Source organism: Phasianus colchicus, chromosome 1 (genome assembly GCF_987193195.1).
Source record: "Phasianus colchicus chromosome 1, bPhaCol1.hap1.1, whole genome shotgun sequence".
Lineage (NCBI taxonomy): Eukaryota > Metazoa > Chordata > Aves > Galliformes > Phasianidae > Phasianus > Phasianus colchicus.
Window position 1 is genome coordinate 68,297,459 of NC_143436.1, and position 16,936 is coordinate 68,314,394.

The window sequence follows — 16,936 nt, forward strand, 5'->3', positions numbered from 1 at the left end:
GATTCGCTGCAGAGCGCAGCCCTCATGAATGAACCACACTGATCGAGGCTGTTCTGCTTCCTCTAGCAGAAGCAGCTCTGCCAAGAGCTGATCTGCTAAATTCCCACAAACCTAAGCTGGTTTCAGTCGGTGCCAATGTTAGTGGCTGTGCACCATGTGCCTAATGAAGAGGACGGGCAGCAGGTACTGGGATGGCTCAGGGAAAAGCACTCCTGAGATCAGCAGAGCTCATGTGTCAACGCCCAGCATCACTCTAAGACAACCCAGGCTGGTTCTCTGCTCACAACTTGGCCATCTGCCCAACATCCTACCCATCATGACCTGGCATCCAATGGGGCAGGATGAAGCTGCTTAAGCTGCTTTCACCACGAGAAGGAGGTTTACACTAAACAGAAGTGCTATAGGCCTGTGCATTTAAAGGAGCTGGAAAATAAGGGTTTGTAGAAGTGCTCTATGGTGTTCCAGCTTAGCATTTCCTATGGTGAAAGTGGCAGAAGTGCCAAAGGATATGGTTAAGACAAAACCAGTGAAATCATGGAAACAATGTCAGTTCACTGTGGTTTGTGGTTACAGTGAGTGATGCCATCATACAATCACAGCAAACCACAGAGCATGTAATTTAGTGGAATGTGGCATAGTTATAAGGTGAATATATTTGTCATTCAGTAGCAATGGTTGAAATAATATGATGTTTTTCTGCGTGCTGAGGTTTCTCTGCGGCCCAGCACCCTGCTCGTTGGATCAATCAACTCTGCACCCACAGGTTCCTAGCACAACGGCCTTACAGGATGAATAGGACTAGGTGCACCCCAGCTACACAGTGGTTTTCCATCTGCAATGTTTTTTATGGGCCCAGACTTCGGGGGGGACACAGTGCTTTGACCCCTAAGGATGTTTCCTCACAATACATTTCGAGTGAGATTGCATCTGCTCTTTGGGAGAGACACAGGTCTAATTTATGTACATGAGACATGATTAGAGTATGGATAAGATTCTCATTCACTGCCTACTTTCTTTGAAATGATGATTGTGGTATGTTTGTTATGAAATCCCAAACCAAGAGTAAAAGCACATTTTCAAGTTTCGCTTTAAGCCTGTATTTAGCAAATCCTTTTTTGTTTTTGTTCACCACGCCTATGAGAATGCTGTAGAATTTTTCTTTTTTTCCTCAACAGCTTGTGTTTTTTTTCCCCCCACATTACATAATCTCTTTTGTTTCAAGCATTCCAAAAACATGCATCATTTAAACTTCACAAAGACACTATGCCCTGGATTCAAACAGGTAAACTGAGGTAAATGGGAATCTGAGCAATTTCCTTGAGATGCTGAGCTGAACACAGAAACCCAGAGCTTCAGAGCTTCCACTCTGTTAACAAGCGCACTGCAGATCCTTAAGCATCCTCCATTTTTCTGGAGTATAAAATTATCATCATAATGCTATCATCATAATAGCTATAAGAAAATACAGTCTGCTGTTGACACAGGCACGTTGTCCAGAGATTTCAGTTTTATGAAGGTGCTCTGAAGAAAGGAAAACCAATACTTGAAGAGCATGAAGGCTCTCTGACTGGGGAGAACCTTTATGCAAGGGATGTTTAGGAGTTGTTCTAAACTCCACCATAATTTCCCATTGGATTAAATAAAGCTTGGCACAGGACCTAATCTGCTATATTGTGCAGATATTTCTCAAGTTTAGGAAGTGACAAGTCATCTGCGCATAGCTTAAATGAAAGAATAAGAGCAGCAAAGGGAAATAGTAGCTGCTAAAACAGAGCAAGGAAATGATGGAAGATCATTTATTGCCACTTTCTCTTTTAAAAGAAGACAGAGAGGAATGGGAAAACAGTAACTGGGAAATGAGGCGCGCTCCAGATCTGAAAAGGCAGTGTCCATAAAAGACAAGAAATCTAACAGAATATTCATGGAGAATTAACCTCTCTCCCCCTCCAACTTCTCTGTAAGTGTATGTAAAACTCTGTCTACCTAACATAAATTATACATACTTTTATGCCATTAAGAGTTACAAAGAAGAGTTTTACAATTTGCCTATTCATCCATTGAGGCAAAACAGCATCTGTCCCCTGAAACCAGACAAACATCACAGGCTTACATGAGAACAAGATCCCACGATGCTGGATGCACAATGACTGCCACTTCGCAGAACTCAGGGGTGCTGTAGAGCACTGCATTAGCACACTGCTGGATGAAGTGGGAAGGGACTGCAGCAATTGGAAAGGGAAGAGAGTGTGCCATAGATCTATGCCGCCATCGTGGCAATTGCTTTGGAATTAGAGAGGAGATAGATAGTAGAAGACTTTTTTAGCTGATATAAAACTTTTGATCCTCCACTGCTAAGACATACCCAAACTCTTCTTCAGTAATATAGTCTGAGATCTTTTTCTTTAAGGAAAGATGTTTTCCTTAGAGGGAGTGTGGTCAATAGAAATTAGGGCTAGAGGGAATGGTTTCAAGCTGTGCCAGGGAAGAGTCAGGCTGGATATTAGGAAATACTACTTCTCTGAAAGGGTGGTCAGGCACTGGAATGGGCTGCCCAGGGAGGTGGTGGAGTCACCGACCCTGGAGGTGTTCAAGGAACGTTTGGATGTTGTGTTGAGGGATATGGTTTAGCGAGAACCATTGGTGATAGGTGGATGGTTGGACTGGATGATCTTATAGGTCTTTTCCAACCTTAGTGATTCTGTGATTCTGATTCTGTGCCTTGATAAATGATACTGCATACGATGGGGAGTTCTTTGCTTCTCTTTTAACTGATGCTATGGTCAAGGTCACTGGTTACTTTATGGTTGTTTTTACATACACTGAATACAATGCAGAATTCATACAAGACAGAAGCAGCAGCTTTTTTCACAGAAAGAGCTGGAACTGTCAAATTCAGAGCCAGGCTCCCAGCTGGCACACAGCATACACTGAAGGCAGACTGTTTTCAGCCAAGAATCACAGCCTTGGGTTTTTGCTTCCTTCAGGAAAGAAGAGGGGAGATGATCTGTGTCTTGTTCCTACTACTACGAGGGACATGTTAGCTTTGCTTTGGGTTTCTCTTTATCCTGTTTTGGCAACTCCACGCCACAGTTATAGAGCAAGACTCACCATGCATGAACAGGACAAGATGGGGCCAGGGAGCTTCCTGAAATTACCTTGACTTTGAGTGGCTGCCCTGTGGACAGCAGTATTTCCAGGACTCCCCAAAGCATGGCAAGTAACATTGTGGCCCATTACTTTTAATTAAAAGTTTGATTACAGTTAGAAACTCTCACGAACAATCTGACTCCCTGGAGCACAAGAATAAAAGGCACAAGCTCACAGACCATCTATAAATTGTAGGTGGCAATGTACCAGTGCATTTTTACCACACACATTCGTAATATCCTCTTAATAGTGTACATTGCAAATTCATCTATGTGAGTGACATATCTGTGGAAATTAGGACCCATTCTGAAATTAGCCAAGGCTGTAATTCGTTGGATAATTCACTCAGAGCAAATAACTCTCACAGGATTATGAACACATGATGCAACAGGCTCATTTGGTGACCTCTGTGGATGATCAACAGCCCTTAACTTCACTCTTACTGTGAAGTTGGTTATCCTCAATAAAATTACTGTGCAGCTGGCCTTATCTTTTCTCTCATGACACTCTCAGTGGACGCACTTACAAATGAAGTAGTGTAGAGACTACAGTATACGATAGGCTTTCAGAACATTGACAAGATAATAAGAGGGAACACCTAAGCTGAGGTAGCATGGGACAGCCCAATTCTGGCATTTCCAACTTTCTGTGCACATTGTTTGCTATTTCCCCCATTGGTTACATCCCACTTTGCACTGCCACAGAAACTTCTAAACATGCCCCAAGCAGAGCAGATGAAATTGGTACTGTCAAGCAAGTGAGTCACAATATATATATATAAACTACTATACAGTCATCCTTTTGGTGACAATGGCTTGAGAAACAAAAAGATATAACCAATGATAAGTTTATTTTGGCTAAGGTTAAAAAGGTTAAGAAGTGGGCATCTACAGTGCCCCAAGATTCACTAGAACCTTCCTTGTCTTCATAATCTCTATTTACATCTACTGCCTCCCCAATAACTCTGACACAGATAGCATGAGATTTTGCTTTGCTTTTAGAGCTCTATCTGAAGAAAACATGCAGTGACACAAGGGCTTGTACCTCTGCATCTGTGCACAGTAATACCAACCTACAGGTTGGGCAATGCATTTTTAAAATACTATCAAGTTCACAGGGGAGTTCACTGTGTATCTCAGTGTCTCCTGCAGCAGCATGCAGCAAAGCTGGAATTCACCATGTATTTTGTTTATCATAAAAAGAGGCAGACTAAAATAAAACAGGGTGCCCTCCATCCAATGTGTTGCCTGTGCCATCTTGTGATGGTGCAGTTCATGCAGAAGGGATTTAGATCTGTGCTTCTGTTGTTTGGCACTGGCACCTGATGCAGGTCACCTCTGCAAAATGAATCCTCAACTTGTGGATGAACACTGCTGGTGCACGTGATGGGCAAGTAAATGTAAGAACTGGTAGCTGGGAAGGCCCTTCAGTCTTCCTCATGCCATCAGCTTATTTTTTAGACTACTGTTCTACACATCTTATTAAGCTTCTTCTGAAACAACCTCCTTCATTAAAAGATGCAACAAAATGCGGAGTAGCCTTGCCCTGTTACTTAAATGGGATAAATGTGGACAGGGGACTTTCATGTGTGAAAATTGTAAACTGTAGCAAACATGGATGGATGATCTTACCTCTATAAAGGTGCAGATTTAATTTCCCTCTTTAAAAACACTCAGATTTTTCCTACAGTGTCCAAATAAGCCTGAGAATGGGTGTGGAGGGACAACTTAACACCAAGCCTACTCTCACAGTGCCTGGATCCATTTCAGGGTGGTGGACATCCAGTCAGCCTGTAAAGGAATCAATATTGCTAGTCTTGGAGACTAAACTTCATAAATTCATGAATCCACAACACAGAGTATGCGGCTGAAAAGAGTGCTTTCATGCTGCACTTCCAATTTGTCTTAAAACTGCCCCCAAGATTTCCATGCAGTCTCTGCTGTGGTGTTGGGACTGCTACCAGCATCACATGAAATGGTGGCTTCCCTGCTGTGGACTAAACTGAGGCCTAGGAACGGGTCCCATGCAGGGTGCGATTCACTTGCAACAGCAGCTGGGTCACAGTCATCCATTCTGCTGACATATAAGTGCAAGCCTTTGCAGTCAAATCCCAATCATTGGCATCCTCATTGCTGAGCATTTAATCTCAGCACCAGGCATGACCGACCAGGTATCTGCAATGCAGTGAAAGTAAATGAGAAAAAAAACATTTCAGTAGAGACTGTTTCTCCATCATCTCTCTAACAGTAATCCAGACTGTAATTTGCTCCTGAGTTCTTCTGGACAACCTGAACACAATGAAGAAAATATCAACATTAATTCTGCACAAGCATGCTGACAATTGTCTGTGACAGTGCCCAGCCTGTTTGCACTGTTTCTATTGCATTGCATTTAAAAAAAAAAAAAAAAAGCAGCCTCAGAACATAACAATAGCTAATGCAGAAGAACCAAACAGAAAGGCAAAAGGATTGCCTGTCAGCCGCAGGACCTTGATGACTTGAAATTTAGATTTAAGATGTACCTGCACCAGTTTGCCAGGATTCCTCATAAGAAAGAATGGTGGTGACTGCAACAGTAGAGAAAGGGCCAGGTCAGATGGTATCTCCTTCTTCTCCACTCCAACAATTCACACACTGCTTTCTTCTCACACTTGAAGCAGAGAGCTGCACTTCTGATCTAGACCTATCAAGTTCACTTCTCAAAAAGTCTATGCTTTGCCCGTGCTTATTTGAAATAGAAATAGTCACCCTTCCATTCAGAATAAAAAGATACGTTTTGATGATTTAGCTTCAAAAGCAAACCCTCTTGATTTCTGAAATCAGGATTTCTTTACATGCAGTATTGTGAAAAATCCAATTCAAGAGCAGCAGAAATTGCTCAGGAGGTGCTTAATGGCAAAGATGGAGAAAGAAATAACTGTTTTTCAGGACTGTAAAGAGTACCAGCAGCATGCTGTTCCTTACTTGTCTTTTTTTCTTTTTCTTTATGCTTAGGAATCAGACTGATGCTTCTCCTGTTCTGAGAAGCTGGAAATCCAACAAGTTATTGTATCCTGAGACAAGAAGATGCCCTGTTGCTGTGTCTCCTCCTCTCTAACAGCTGATGACCAGACACACACTCTAGGAAATCCTACTGTTCCTTAGATATGCAGTTCTTCCACCTAGACAAAAGTAAAATCATAGCTCATAACATCCCTATGAGATGGGCTGAACTGGGGAGGCACCTTACAGGTGACATTTTTAGGTGAATTTTTCAAGTGAAGGGTCACAGCAAGCTTCCTCACTCCATCCCAACAGGGTACTGCCATGTCACCTGAAAAGGGCCTCTTGCAGTCAGAAGGGTCTGATATTTGCACTCTGTTTTGGGTGTTGTTTTTTTTCTTTTTTGATGAGGCAGCGACTACTGGGGCAACAGGAGAAAGCAATGGGGAAATTCAAGGGAAGGAACTAAGGGGTTAAGGGAGTGACAAGAAAAGCTGCCCAGCTGAATCAATGCATGCAGGTTGGGAAATAAACAGGAGGAGCTGGAAGCTACTGTGCTACTTGAAAACCATGATACAGTTGTCATCATGTTGTGAGATGATTCCCATGAATGGAGCGTGGCTATCAATGGCTACAAGCTGTGCAGAAAGGACAGGCAAGAGAAGAGAGGTGGGGTGTTGCTAACTATACCAGGAAAGGAATAGAATGTGAAGAGCTATCTCTAAGAAACAGTCATGAGCAAGTCAAAAGCCTATGGATGACGGTTACCAAGGCAGCAAATGGAGCCTTGTGACAGGTGTCTACTACAGGCCTCCAGATCAGCAACAGCCTGTTGATGAGGCTTTCTATCTCCAGCTACAGGAGGCACTGTGATCACAAGTGCTCGTCCCGCTGGGGGGCTTTAACCATCCAGACATTTGCTGGAAAAGTAGCAGAAGGCTCCTGGAATACACTGAGGATGACTTCTTGAGTCAAGTAATTACAGCCCACAAGGGGGAATGCAATATTGGACCTGTTGCTCACCAGTATAAATGAATTGATTGGTGACATCCAGATTGGAGGCTGCCTGGACTGTAATGACCATGCTATGATTGAGCTCATGCTCCAGAGGGACATGAGACAGGTGAAGAGTAGAACTAGGAAGCAAAACTTCAGGAAAGCTAATTGCCAACTCTTCAGGGACTTAGTCAACAAAACACCCTGGGAAACTGTCCTTGTGGGCAAGGCTATGGAGCAGAGCTGGCAGAGCTTTAAGGAGGCTTTCTTCAGGGCACAAGAGCTCTCCATCTCCAGGTGTAGCAAGTCAGGAAAGGAAGGCAAGAGACCACTATGGCTGAACTGGAACCTGCTGGTCAAACTGAAGAGTACGAAGAAAATACAGAGGCAATGGAAACAGGAACAGGTACCACAAGAAGAATATAAGGAAGCTGCTAGGCTGAGCAGGGATGGGGTCAGGAAAGCCACTGAACGTTGCTAGGGATGCAAAAAAGAACAAGGAAGGCATCCACAGGTACCTCAACCTGAAAAGAAAAGTCAGGCAGGCTGGTAACAACAGACAAGGAAAAGGCTGAGGTACTTAACTTTTGTGTCTCTTGTCAGGTCCTCCCTGACAACTGCTCACCACACAGCCCTCAAACATTTGGTTTGGCAGGAGGGGATCAAGGAAGCAACATCCCTCCCCTATAAATGAAGATCAGGTTTGGGACCACATGAGGAACCTGAACATCCACAAGTCTATGGGTCCCAATGGGGACTTGGCCTACTTAACTCTATCAAGTAACAATATTTTGTTTGTGAGTGTAAAGTTTTGATAAGTATCTGCATGAAAGCTTGACTTAGCCAAGAAGTAAGGATATATGTTGAGAGCTCTGCAGCATAGCTGTAACAGCAGGCTTTGATGAGTAGCTACAAGTCAGCTAAGATGGCATCAAGCCAAAGTTTCTACATACTGTAACATGAAGTATTCCCTTAAATTCTCTTTAGTTTCTTCTGCTGAAACAAAAGCAATCATGTCCTTCTTCTCATCTGCTCTGACAGAACTGTGTGTACAGAGTTAGTCACCACAGATAGTTGAGAGCATTGTATGTCCCAGGATGAGCTGTGAAGAGTTCACACTGTGAACCAGCACAAAACCCAAACTAAGGGCTTCCTCCCCATAAAGATCTCAATTATCAAAGTTGTCTTTGGCTACTGCAGTCATTTCATTAAAGTTTGACCATCACGTAGCAAATCTAGAGATTAGAAAGCAAGCCACTGATAACAAGCCACAAAACCCTGACCCTGTAGAACTCAATCAAAAAGCATTTGAGAAAAACATTAATTCACTGCACTTTTAAAGCATCTCTCACATCAAGATAGAAAAGCCTCTTCACAAACACTGCTGACTTATAGAGCTCCTAGGAGATAAGTTATTACTGTCATTTTACATAAGGGATAACTGAAGCAGTGATATCTCTATACCTGGGAAATGAGCCCCTCTTCATGTCCACCATGAGCAGGTAGGTACAAGAAATAATCATGCAGCTTCTTCACATCTCTATTTCTTTCATATATATATATTAGTCTGGCCGTTCTTACTACTCATACATCATTCTAAATGCATACAGCATACATAGTATTGATATTACTTACAATGGTTAATGTTCTCCAAAGCATAATTCAATAATGATGGCTATACTAATAAGCTGTATATAGCAAGATGGACAAAAATCTATCAATTCTTATAGCTTTTTTTTAAAAAGAATGTAAGAGGTAGAGATGGGAAAATCTGAATAGTATTTAGCACTTCCCAAGATATTTCCAACATCTGCATATCTATCTACTGATATTTTGTAGCACTGATATAAGTTGGCTTAGCAACAGGGATCAATATATTAACTTAAGGGCCAATATATTAATTTAGCAAAAAGGAATTAATGTGTGACAGTTCTGAAGTTTTCTGTTTAGCTTTGCTTGGTATGTGCACAGTCTTGTTTTTCCAAACGTTCCCTTCTTCACTGAAGCACTCAAATCACAATAAGCTACGTTTGTCTTTGCATCCACCATGTTAGCATATATTAATGAGTTCTTGGAAAAGAATATGTATGCCAATATATTGCATCTGTATGTCTTACCTGTTTAAGTGCAGAACCTGAACTGTGTACGCATGCATTTGATTTCTTAAGTCGCCCAGTACATATCAAAAGAATAAGGAAATGCTGCTTTCTAGCATCACATTAGAGTTAGTGAGTTTTCTTCCCAGATTTTTCCAATGACAGCAAAAATAAAGAGAAAATATTCTGCATCACAATGAATCAAGCAACTGACATTAAATATCAAGAAGTTTGAGAAAGGAACTCGCAACAACTCAAACCTGAGGGACTACACATCTACAGAAGAGGGCTTTATTTCAGACTTGGGATCCTAGGTCTTCAGGTGTGGTAGTGGAAGCAGTCAGGTAAATGGATAAAAAAGATAAGTATTAACACGCACTTAATCATTCCTTATTTTCCTAGATGGAACAGTGTAAAGAGACAGTGTAAGCAATGTAAATAGATTCCAACTTTAAGCAGATGTAAGATGCAGACAAACTTCTCCAGATTTAGACATGTACAGCTGTGATCAAATTGCAATACCTCAACCCAGTTACTTTGTGTTTGTCATTGGTCTTACTCATAGAAAGAAAATTAGAAGTATTTCCAACAAAATAGATAAATCCTTCCATTCATTGTGGATTATTTTTTTGTGTTTTGTTTTGTTGTTTTTTTTTTTTTTTTTTTTTTTAAACTATAGATCTCTCCCTTGGTTTTTGTTATTGATTTGTATTTAAAATGGAATTGTGACAACTCTATTCACCCCTGTTGACCAAGTACGCCTTCTGCCTTCCCCACTCATGGAGCTGAGAATTGAAGGGTTTTTCCTCTGCCAAGTTCCTCCATACAGAGGGCCTGTTGATGACAACAGTCATTATTTCCACAAATCTACTTTAAAAAGAAAGCCAATTTAGGAATCAAACATCTAACAACAACAACAAAAAAAACCCTTTGCTTCCTCTGACTTTATGGAGGAACCTTTTTATATAAAAGTCACACTGTGAAGAACCTACAGTCCCATGCAAGGTCACTAACTGTCTCTAAGATACCTTTGCTTTAAAGGATCAGTCCTTCTCTTGCAAGTCTTTCGGTTGAACTGCATTTCAGCAAGCACCGGTGAGCCAAAATTGGCAAGTTGTACTGGCTACCCATAACATGTTCTTTTCAAAAGCTTCAGCAGCCTCTGAACATGGATCACCTCGTTTTCCTCCTCCCTGTCCCTTTTCCTTCCAGTTGATGCTCTCAGACTATCTGTTTAATAGCATCTCCACAAGTCTCACTGGAAAAATCATCAAGTCTTTGTCACTCCGCAGCTTGCCATAAATTCCTGGCAGGCAGGCAAGAAGCCTTTTTACTCTTTGGCCCTGAATTTCTGTCCATTCCTTGAACTGCATTCAAACCCCATCTCAGCCCCAGACATACTTTTACCATAGAATCAGCTTTTAAATGACTCCACACTTCTACTGTCATGAACACCACCTTTGAGCTAGTTCACCTGGAGATTTCATAAGTGCTGGCACTGCTATTATATGACAGCAGTTTTCAGAAGTGAATCTCTGGACTCCATTACTTCATCATACGACTCAGCCACAGAATGCATACTGTGAGGGTGACAAGAAAATAAAGGGCCACTCTTAGTCATAGTTTCTTGAAGGTCAGGTTGTTCTGCCAAAATTATCCAGAAGAGAATTGCTTCTTCTCAAGTCAGCCTGACACTTGCAAAAACAGATTTCCCATAACAATCAGCTTGCAAGAGAAGCAAAGGACAATAAACGTCCCTTTCATTCAGACAGCTCTGTCGATATTTCCAGGGGACTTGTGTGCTTAGAAGTGCTCATATCTCAAAAGCTCTCCAGATTTTTCTTAGTGGCAGCCCAGGGTTTGCAGGTGCACAATGTACTAGCAATTCTCAGGATAGTGATGATGTTTCACCTGGTGAGTGATGCTAATTAACACCAAACAGATTTGTTCTACTGCCTTCCTGGGGCTGCTGCTAAGACATCCCTACCATCACCTGTGGTCATCCACTTCAAAAGTGACAGGAGCATTTTGGTTTCTTACACTCTTAAGAAAATCCCTCTCCAAACCCAACCTCTTCTCTCTCTCTCTCAACAAAACTAAGTATATATATTCGTTCCAGCATCACTGAGGTATTCAAAATGTAACACTGAGTTGGAAGACGTAAGAACTGCTTGCTTGTATTACCTGAGGACCTTGCCAATAATCTGTAATACCTTTCGTATTTTCCATATTTGATCAAAGAGAATTATTTTTTTTATGTCTTTGATTTGTCCAAGCTTTTTCCTCCTCCAAAGTTTTAGGTCAGAACAAATTCTCTTTTTGCCCTGGATCATCAAAGCTGCACAAATGCATTTTACATCAGTGTTTTTTATGTAGTAAACAAATAGAAAAGAAAACAATTCTGACAGACTGGCATCCTGTCTGGCAGGTAGGGAGACATACTGTCAAATCATAAGATACATGGCTGAGAAAGCAGTAAGAGGAAACCAGAATTCCCATGTTTCCAGTGAAATGACAGAACATTTAGTACCTAAAAAACGATACTTGCAGGATACAGTCATAGCTTCCTATTAACAGAACAGTGATGGACCACTCTCTTCTACAGCACCACTGAACCTCTACATTCTAGATTAATTTAATCTGTACCCAGGGAGAAACTGAAAAGTTGTTTCCAGGTCTTGAAGGCTACAGAAGAATTTAAGCTGGCAGCACACAAAGCACAGACCAGTGGAAAAGTTGGCTGTCAGCCAGAGTGAATGACATCGCAGTGAGCAAGCTGAGATGTTTTCCTCTGAGTCTTAGTAATGATAGGAACAATTCATGGATCCACACTGGTCAATTCATCTACTGGAGAAAGGAGTTGACTTAGTTTCGCACCGTGGGATATCACTGTAATATCTTGTTTGACCTCTTGCTTCTCAAAAAGTGTGCCCGTGTGTCTGTACATAATTTATGAAGACCAGTGTTGTCTGGTGCCGGCCATAATATGTCAGAGTCCCAGGAGAAAAGAGATGGATCTGCAAGCATTTCTCGCTGTCTACTGAAAATTACACAGGCATTCCTGCAGACTACACAAGACCTTGGGAAAGTCAAGAGAATGAATGCATCATGATACGAGTGTATCTCATTTCGTTTGATTCTCTATTTCTGGGGCAAATAAACATGAAAACCAGTGGGAAAAGTAGAATACTAACAGGCTCCCTCTGCTTGCTGAGGGAAGAAGGTCAGAGAAATCAGCTTCTTTTCACTGAAAATGTGTGCTAAATATGTTTCCTGTCTGCACTGAAAGCTTAATTAGCATTCCTCAGCAACAGGGAAACATTCAGATTCACAAGAACGGTTGGTTTTGGCTGAGGCTTCCAAGCACTCTCTTAACAATATGCTCCATGGCTATTTTTAAACTGCTTACAACATTCACAGCTGAACATTTTGATTCAAAGTGAAATTCTTCAACAACAAAAACTGCATCAACAAGGGCTGTGTGTTTCTGAGCAAAATGTATAACAAACCTGAAATAAAAAGAGCTCAGCTCATACAGTACCTACAGGAGAAACAGCCTTTCCCCTCCCATCTGTCAGCCTGAGAAGAAAATGGGAATACTAAGAAGCCAAACGGATTGTTCAACAATTAATAGATACTAAAATATAAGGATAAATTAATAACTTAAGGGTTGTTTTGTTGAAGGAGGGATTTAGAAGCCAAAGTGAAGGAACCTATTGATGGATATATCCTGAGAAGAACAGCCACCACACACCCAACCATAGTCCTACCAGCTGCAAGGGAAGCTTTCACAGGAATGCTACAGAAATCACAGGGTCAGGAAAACAAAATTCTTCTGTAGGAGATAGGAAGGACACATCCAGAGTTACACAAGTAGAGGCAAGGCAGATGTCTCAAAACACCATGCCACCTAATGCACTTTGTTCAGTACTAAAATGTTGCAGGTTGCTGCTATTATCAGCCCCCAAAAATACCAAAACAAGAACATTTGGTTATTGCAGAGTGCTAGGAGCTAGAAATAACACAACAAGCATATGAAAAAAATAGCATTAAACTGTATCCTCTGTGAGGTCCATCTCTGCAGTTTTGACTGTGTCTTTGCACTTCCAAAATATGACCATACAATACACTGATTTTGAAAAGCAAAGTTAAGTATTTGAGAGAAAATGCAAAAATACTTTGAATCACTATTTTGATTAACAGCATTGACTGGATATTTCAAACATTTAAAATTAGACATTCATTTAAAATCAGTTCAGAGCTACATATTTTGAAAAATAGAGACTTTTTCCTGCCAAATGGATTAACTCAAACACATTATTTGTAGCACAGAAACTTAAAATCTGGTTTCTACAGGCACTTGGGTGAGGTCTCACAGTCTCTACCCCTTGTTTTCATGGGGGACTTCAACTCCACAGACATCTCCTGGAATTACAATGCAGCAGAAAGGGAACAGTCCTCGAGGTTCCTAGAGTGTGTGGGAGATAACACCTGTTTGCAAAGCAAGTACTTGTAAAAACAAGACAAACTACCAAGGTCAACTTTCTCTACAAAATAAGATATTTGTGGCTGTAGCCACTTCCTTTAAAACTGTCAGAATACTTTGTTCCACCCCAGGATCATTCTTCAGGGGCGTTTTGGGTCGCCAACACATGCCACCTCATGATCCTGGATTGAAACACATTGGTCCCTTAAAGCAGTCAGAATATTTTGTTGTATTATGGCATTAGAAAAATAACTATTCATACTTAAAGATAACAGTGACTAAAAGTGTGTCTGCAGAGAAAAATAAGTGCAAAGTTCACAATACTGATTTCCTTACGTTTCCAATATTAGAAAGCATTTGTGAAGAAGCTGAAGAGTCCTTACTGAATAGGGAAACATTCTTGAGGCAGGACCTAAACAAGACTGCAGTTATACGCACTGCTCTGGACCCCAGTTGTTTGTGTTATTTACAAGCTTACCTGTTAAAAGTTTTCAAGCAAGAAAGGAAAATTAAAACAAAAGAAAAGAAATACTGATATATTTCAAAAATCACCATTCCATTGTATTTGAAAATCATAATTGCACCACCATCAGAAATAATGTCTGTATGCACACAAATCTTGCCTAAAGCTCTTGTAATTTTTACTTTGTAATAAAATAAGAATGATGCCTACATATTTTCCTTTATTTCTTTCTGGAAAGATCCTGCACTAGTATGTACTATACTTGAATATTTATCAGAGGAAAATAATGTTATACTCATGTTTAATTTTTAATCTGAGATCCTGGATATTATTAACTTTCCTGACAGCATTAAGAGGAATAATTTCATAATTCAGAACTGAAAAGAACTGCAAATGAACCACAAGTAAATAGAACTGAATTATGTTTTGCAAAGATCTGAGAAAGAATTGAAGGCATGCAGGCTGCATGTGAAAGCCTACAGAAAATCAGATATATTTAACATGTGGCAGACCTCTTTGCCTTGAGTTCTGCCCCCTGCGTTCCCACACTGAGGATAAGCCTGCCTCTGTGCCTGCAGTCCTGGGACATGACTGAGCCACAGTCTCAGAGGTGTTTTTGTTTTGTTTCACATTGCTTGCTCTACTGAAAGAGGTTTCAGCCTTAATTGTTGCAAGGAAAAAAAAAAATTTGAAAACTGAAACCAAATGTAGCCTGTGGCAAAAGCGCTGGTCTCCATCTGCAGGGATGTGACAAGAAATAGGAGTGCAGCAGAGAGGACTGCGGGCAGTGCCCCCATCTATCAGCAAATTCCTTTTGGCTCTCCTGAGAAGCACTGGGAGACATTCTGTGTGCGTCTACAGTACTCTGTGGCTGAAGGACGTCCCCAAGCAAAGAGGTTGACCCTGTCCAAGCCCACTGAACTCACAACTTCAAGCAATGTTGAAGACACAAGCTGGATTTTTCTTGAATGAGAAAGTGTTCTTTAGAGTCACACCTCAAACATTCTGGCTTCAAATTGGTGTTCAGAATCATAGAATAGTTTGGTGAGGGTGAAACCATGGTCATTAGAAAGGAGCCTAGATGTAACATGCCAGTGCTCATGGGAGAAGAATGTCCTAGCAAGATATCTTGCAACTTGGTGGAGGAGAATGACATACCATTCTGCAGGAAGAACAGAAGGGTTGGTGTGAGGTTGTTTCCATAAACATAAACCTGAGTATGGAAAAAAAGAGGGTATGAGGGTTTCTCGCACCCAAAATGCAGCCCAGCTCAGGTGCATTTACACTAATGCATGCAGCATGGGTAGCAAACAGGAGGAGATAGAGGCCACTGTGTGGTCAGAAAATGATGATATAGTCACCACCATGGAAATATGCTGGGATGACTTGAACAGCTGGAGTGCTGTGATGGATGGCTATAAACTTTTCAAAAGAGATAGGCAAGGCAGGAACAGCAGTGATGTAGCCCTCTATGTTGAGAAAAAAAAACATGAGCGCCTATGTAAGGCTATAATGGGATGGAAAGTGCTACAAGACCAGGGTGGCAAAGTCTTTGGTTACATCAAATGACAACAAGCTCAAGTGCAGCAGCCAGAGATGCAGAAACAAATGAAAAGAGCTGCTTACCTTTAGAAAACCCCAGATAGGCAGAAACCTCCAGCAGAAGACACCCTCACCTCCACTGCCAACCCTTAAATGAGGTCTGGGAAGGGTGGATCCTGACTCCACACCTTCCAGTCATTCAGGTACACTGCATGCACCTGAGCTCCCCTGGGTTGGCCCTGCCTTCCCACCAGGTGCTTGATCACTGGTTCAGGCCATGACTTAGCATTTCCACTATGGTTTGGAAATTAATGATGGTGATGATAGGGTTGAGAGCTTACGGGTTACAACCAAGGGGAAGGCCAATAAGACTGACAGTATCGTGGGAGTCTGCTACAGGCCACCCACCCAGGATGAAGAGGTGGATAAGATACTTTATAGACAGTTGGATGAGGTCTCGCAGTCTCTACTCTTGTTCTTGTGGGGGACTTCAACTTCCCAGACGTCTGCTGGAAATATAATACAGCAGAAAGGGAATAGTCCTGGAGGTTTCTAGAGTGTGTGGGAGATAACTTCCTGACACAGATGGTGAAGGAGTCAACAAGGGGAAGTACATTCCTGGACCTGCTGCTTGTCAACAGAGAAGGTGCAGGGTTAGTGGTCTGCCCAGGGAGAAGTGGCAGTGGGTGGGAGAGTTTTGACTGTGGCAGTAGTGACTCTCATGAGGGAACAGGGATGCAAAGGTTTTTTTTCCCTGTAAACAGAAATTCAATTAAATTTAATATGTATATTTCATAGAATCATAGAAAGGCTTAGGTTGGAAAGGACCCTAAAGATTATAAAACTCCAACTCCTGCTGCAAGCAGGGCTGCCACCCATCAGACCAGGCTGCCTAGGGCCAATCCAACCTAGACTTGAACACCTCGAGGATCAGGGCATCTTCAACTTCTCTGAGAAGTCTGTGCCAGTGCATTGCCAGTCTCTGAGCAAAAAACCTCTTCCTAACATCCTGCCTAAGTTCATCCTCTTTTAGCTTAAAGCCATTCTCCCTTCTCCATCACCATGAGAGCTATATATTTTGGGAAATAAAAGAGAGACTGTTTCCTTCCAAATGGGTTAACTCAAAGACATTATTCACAGCATGGAAGCTTAGAATCTGATTTCCATGTGTGGATATCAAAAATTTCAGGACAGCTGTAGTGAAAACACGAAGAAACACCAGCGG

General features: G+C 41.6%; 1 long non-coding RNA gene across 1 annotated transcript; it reads right to left on the reverse strand.

The window, feature by feature from the left end:
- Positions 1-11,935: 11,935 nt before the first annotated feature.
- Positions 11,936-16,166, reverse strand: LOC116231418 (uncharacterized). The gene is made up of 3 exons (XR_004167454.2): positions 15,796-16,166; positions 15,328-15,382; positions 11,936-13,688 (listed from the first exon to the last, which is right to left on the reverse strand). It is a non-coding gene; the product is annotated as an uncharacterized LOC116231418 (long non-coding RNA).
- Between the last annotated feature and the right edge of the window lie 770 nt (positions 16,167-16,936).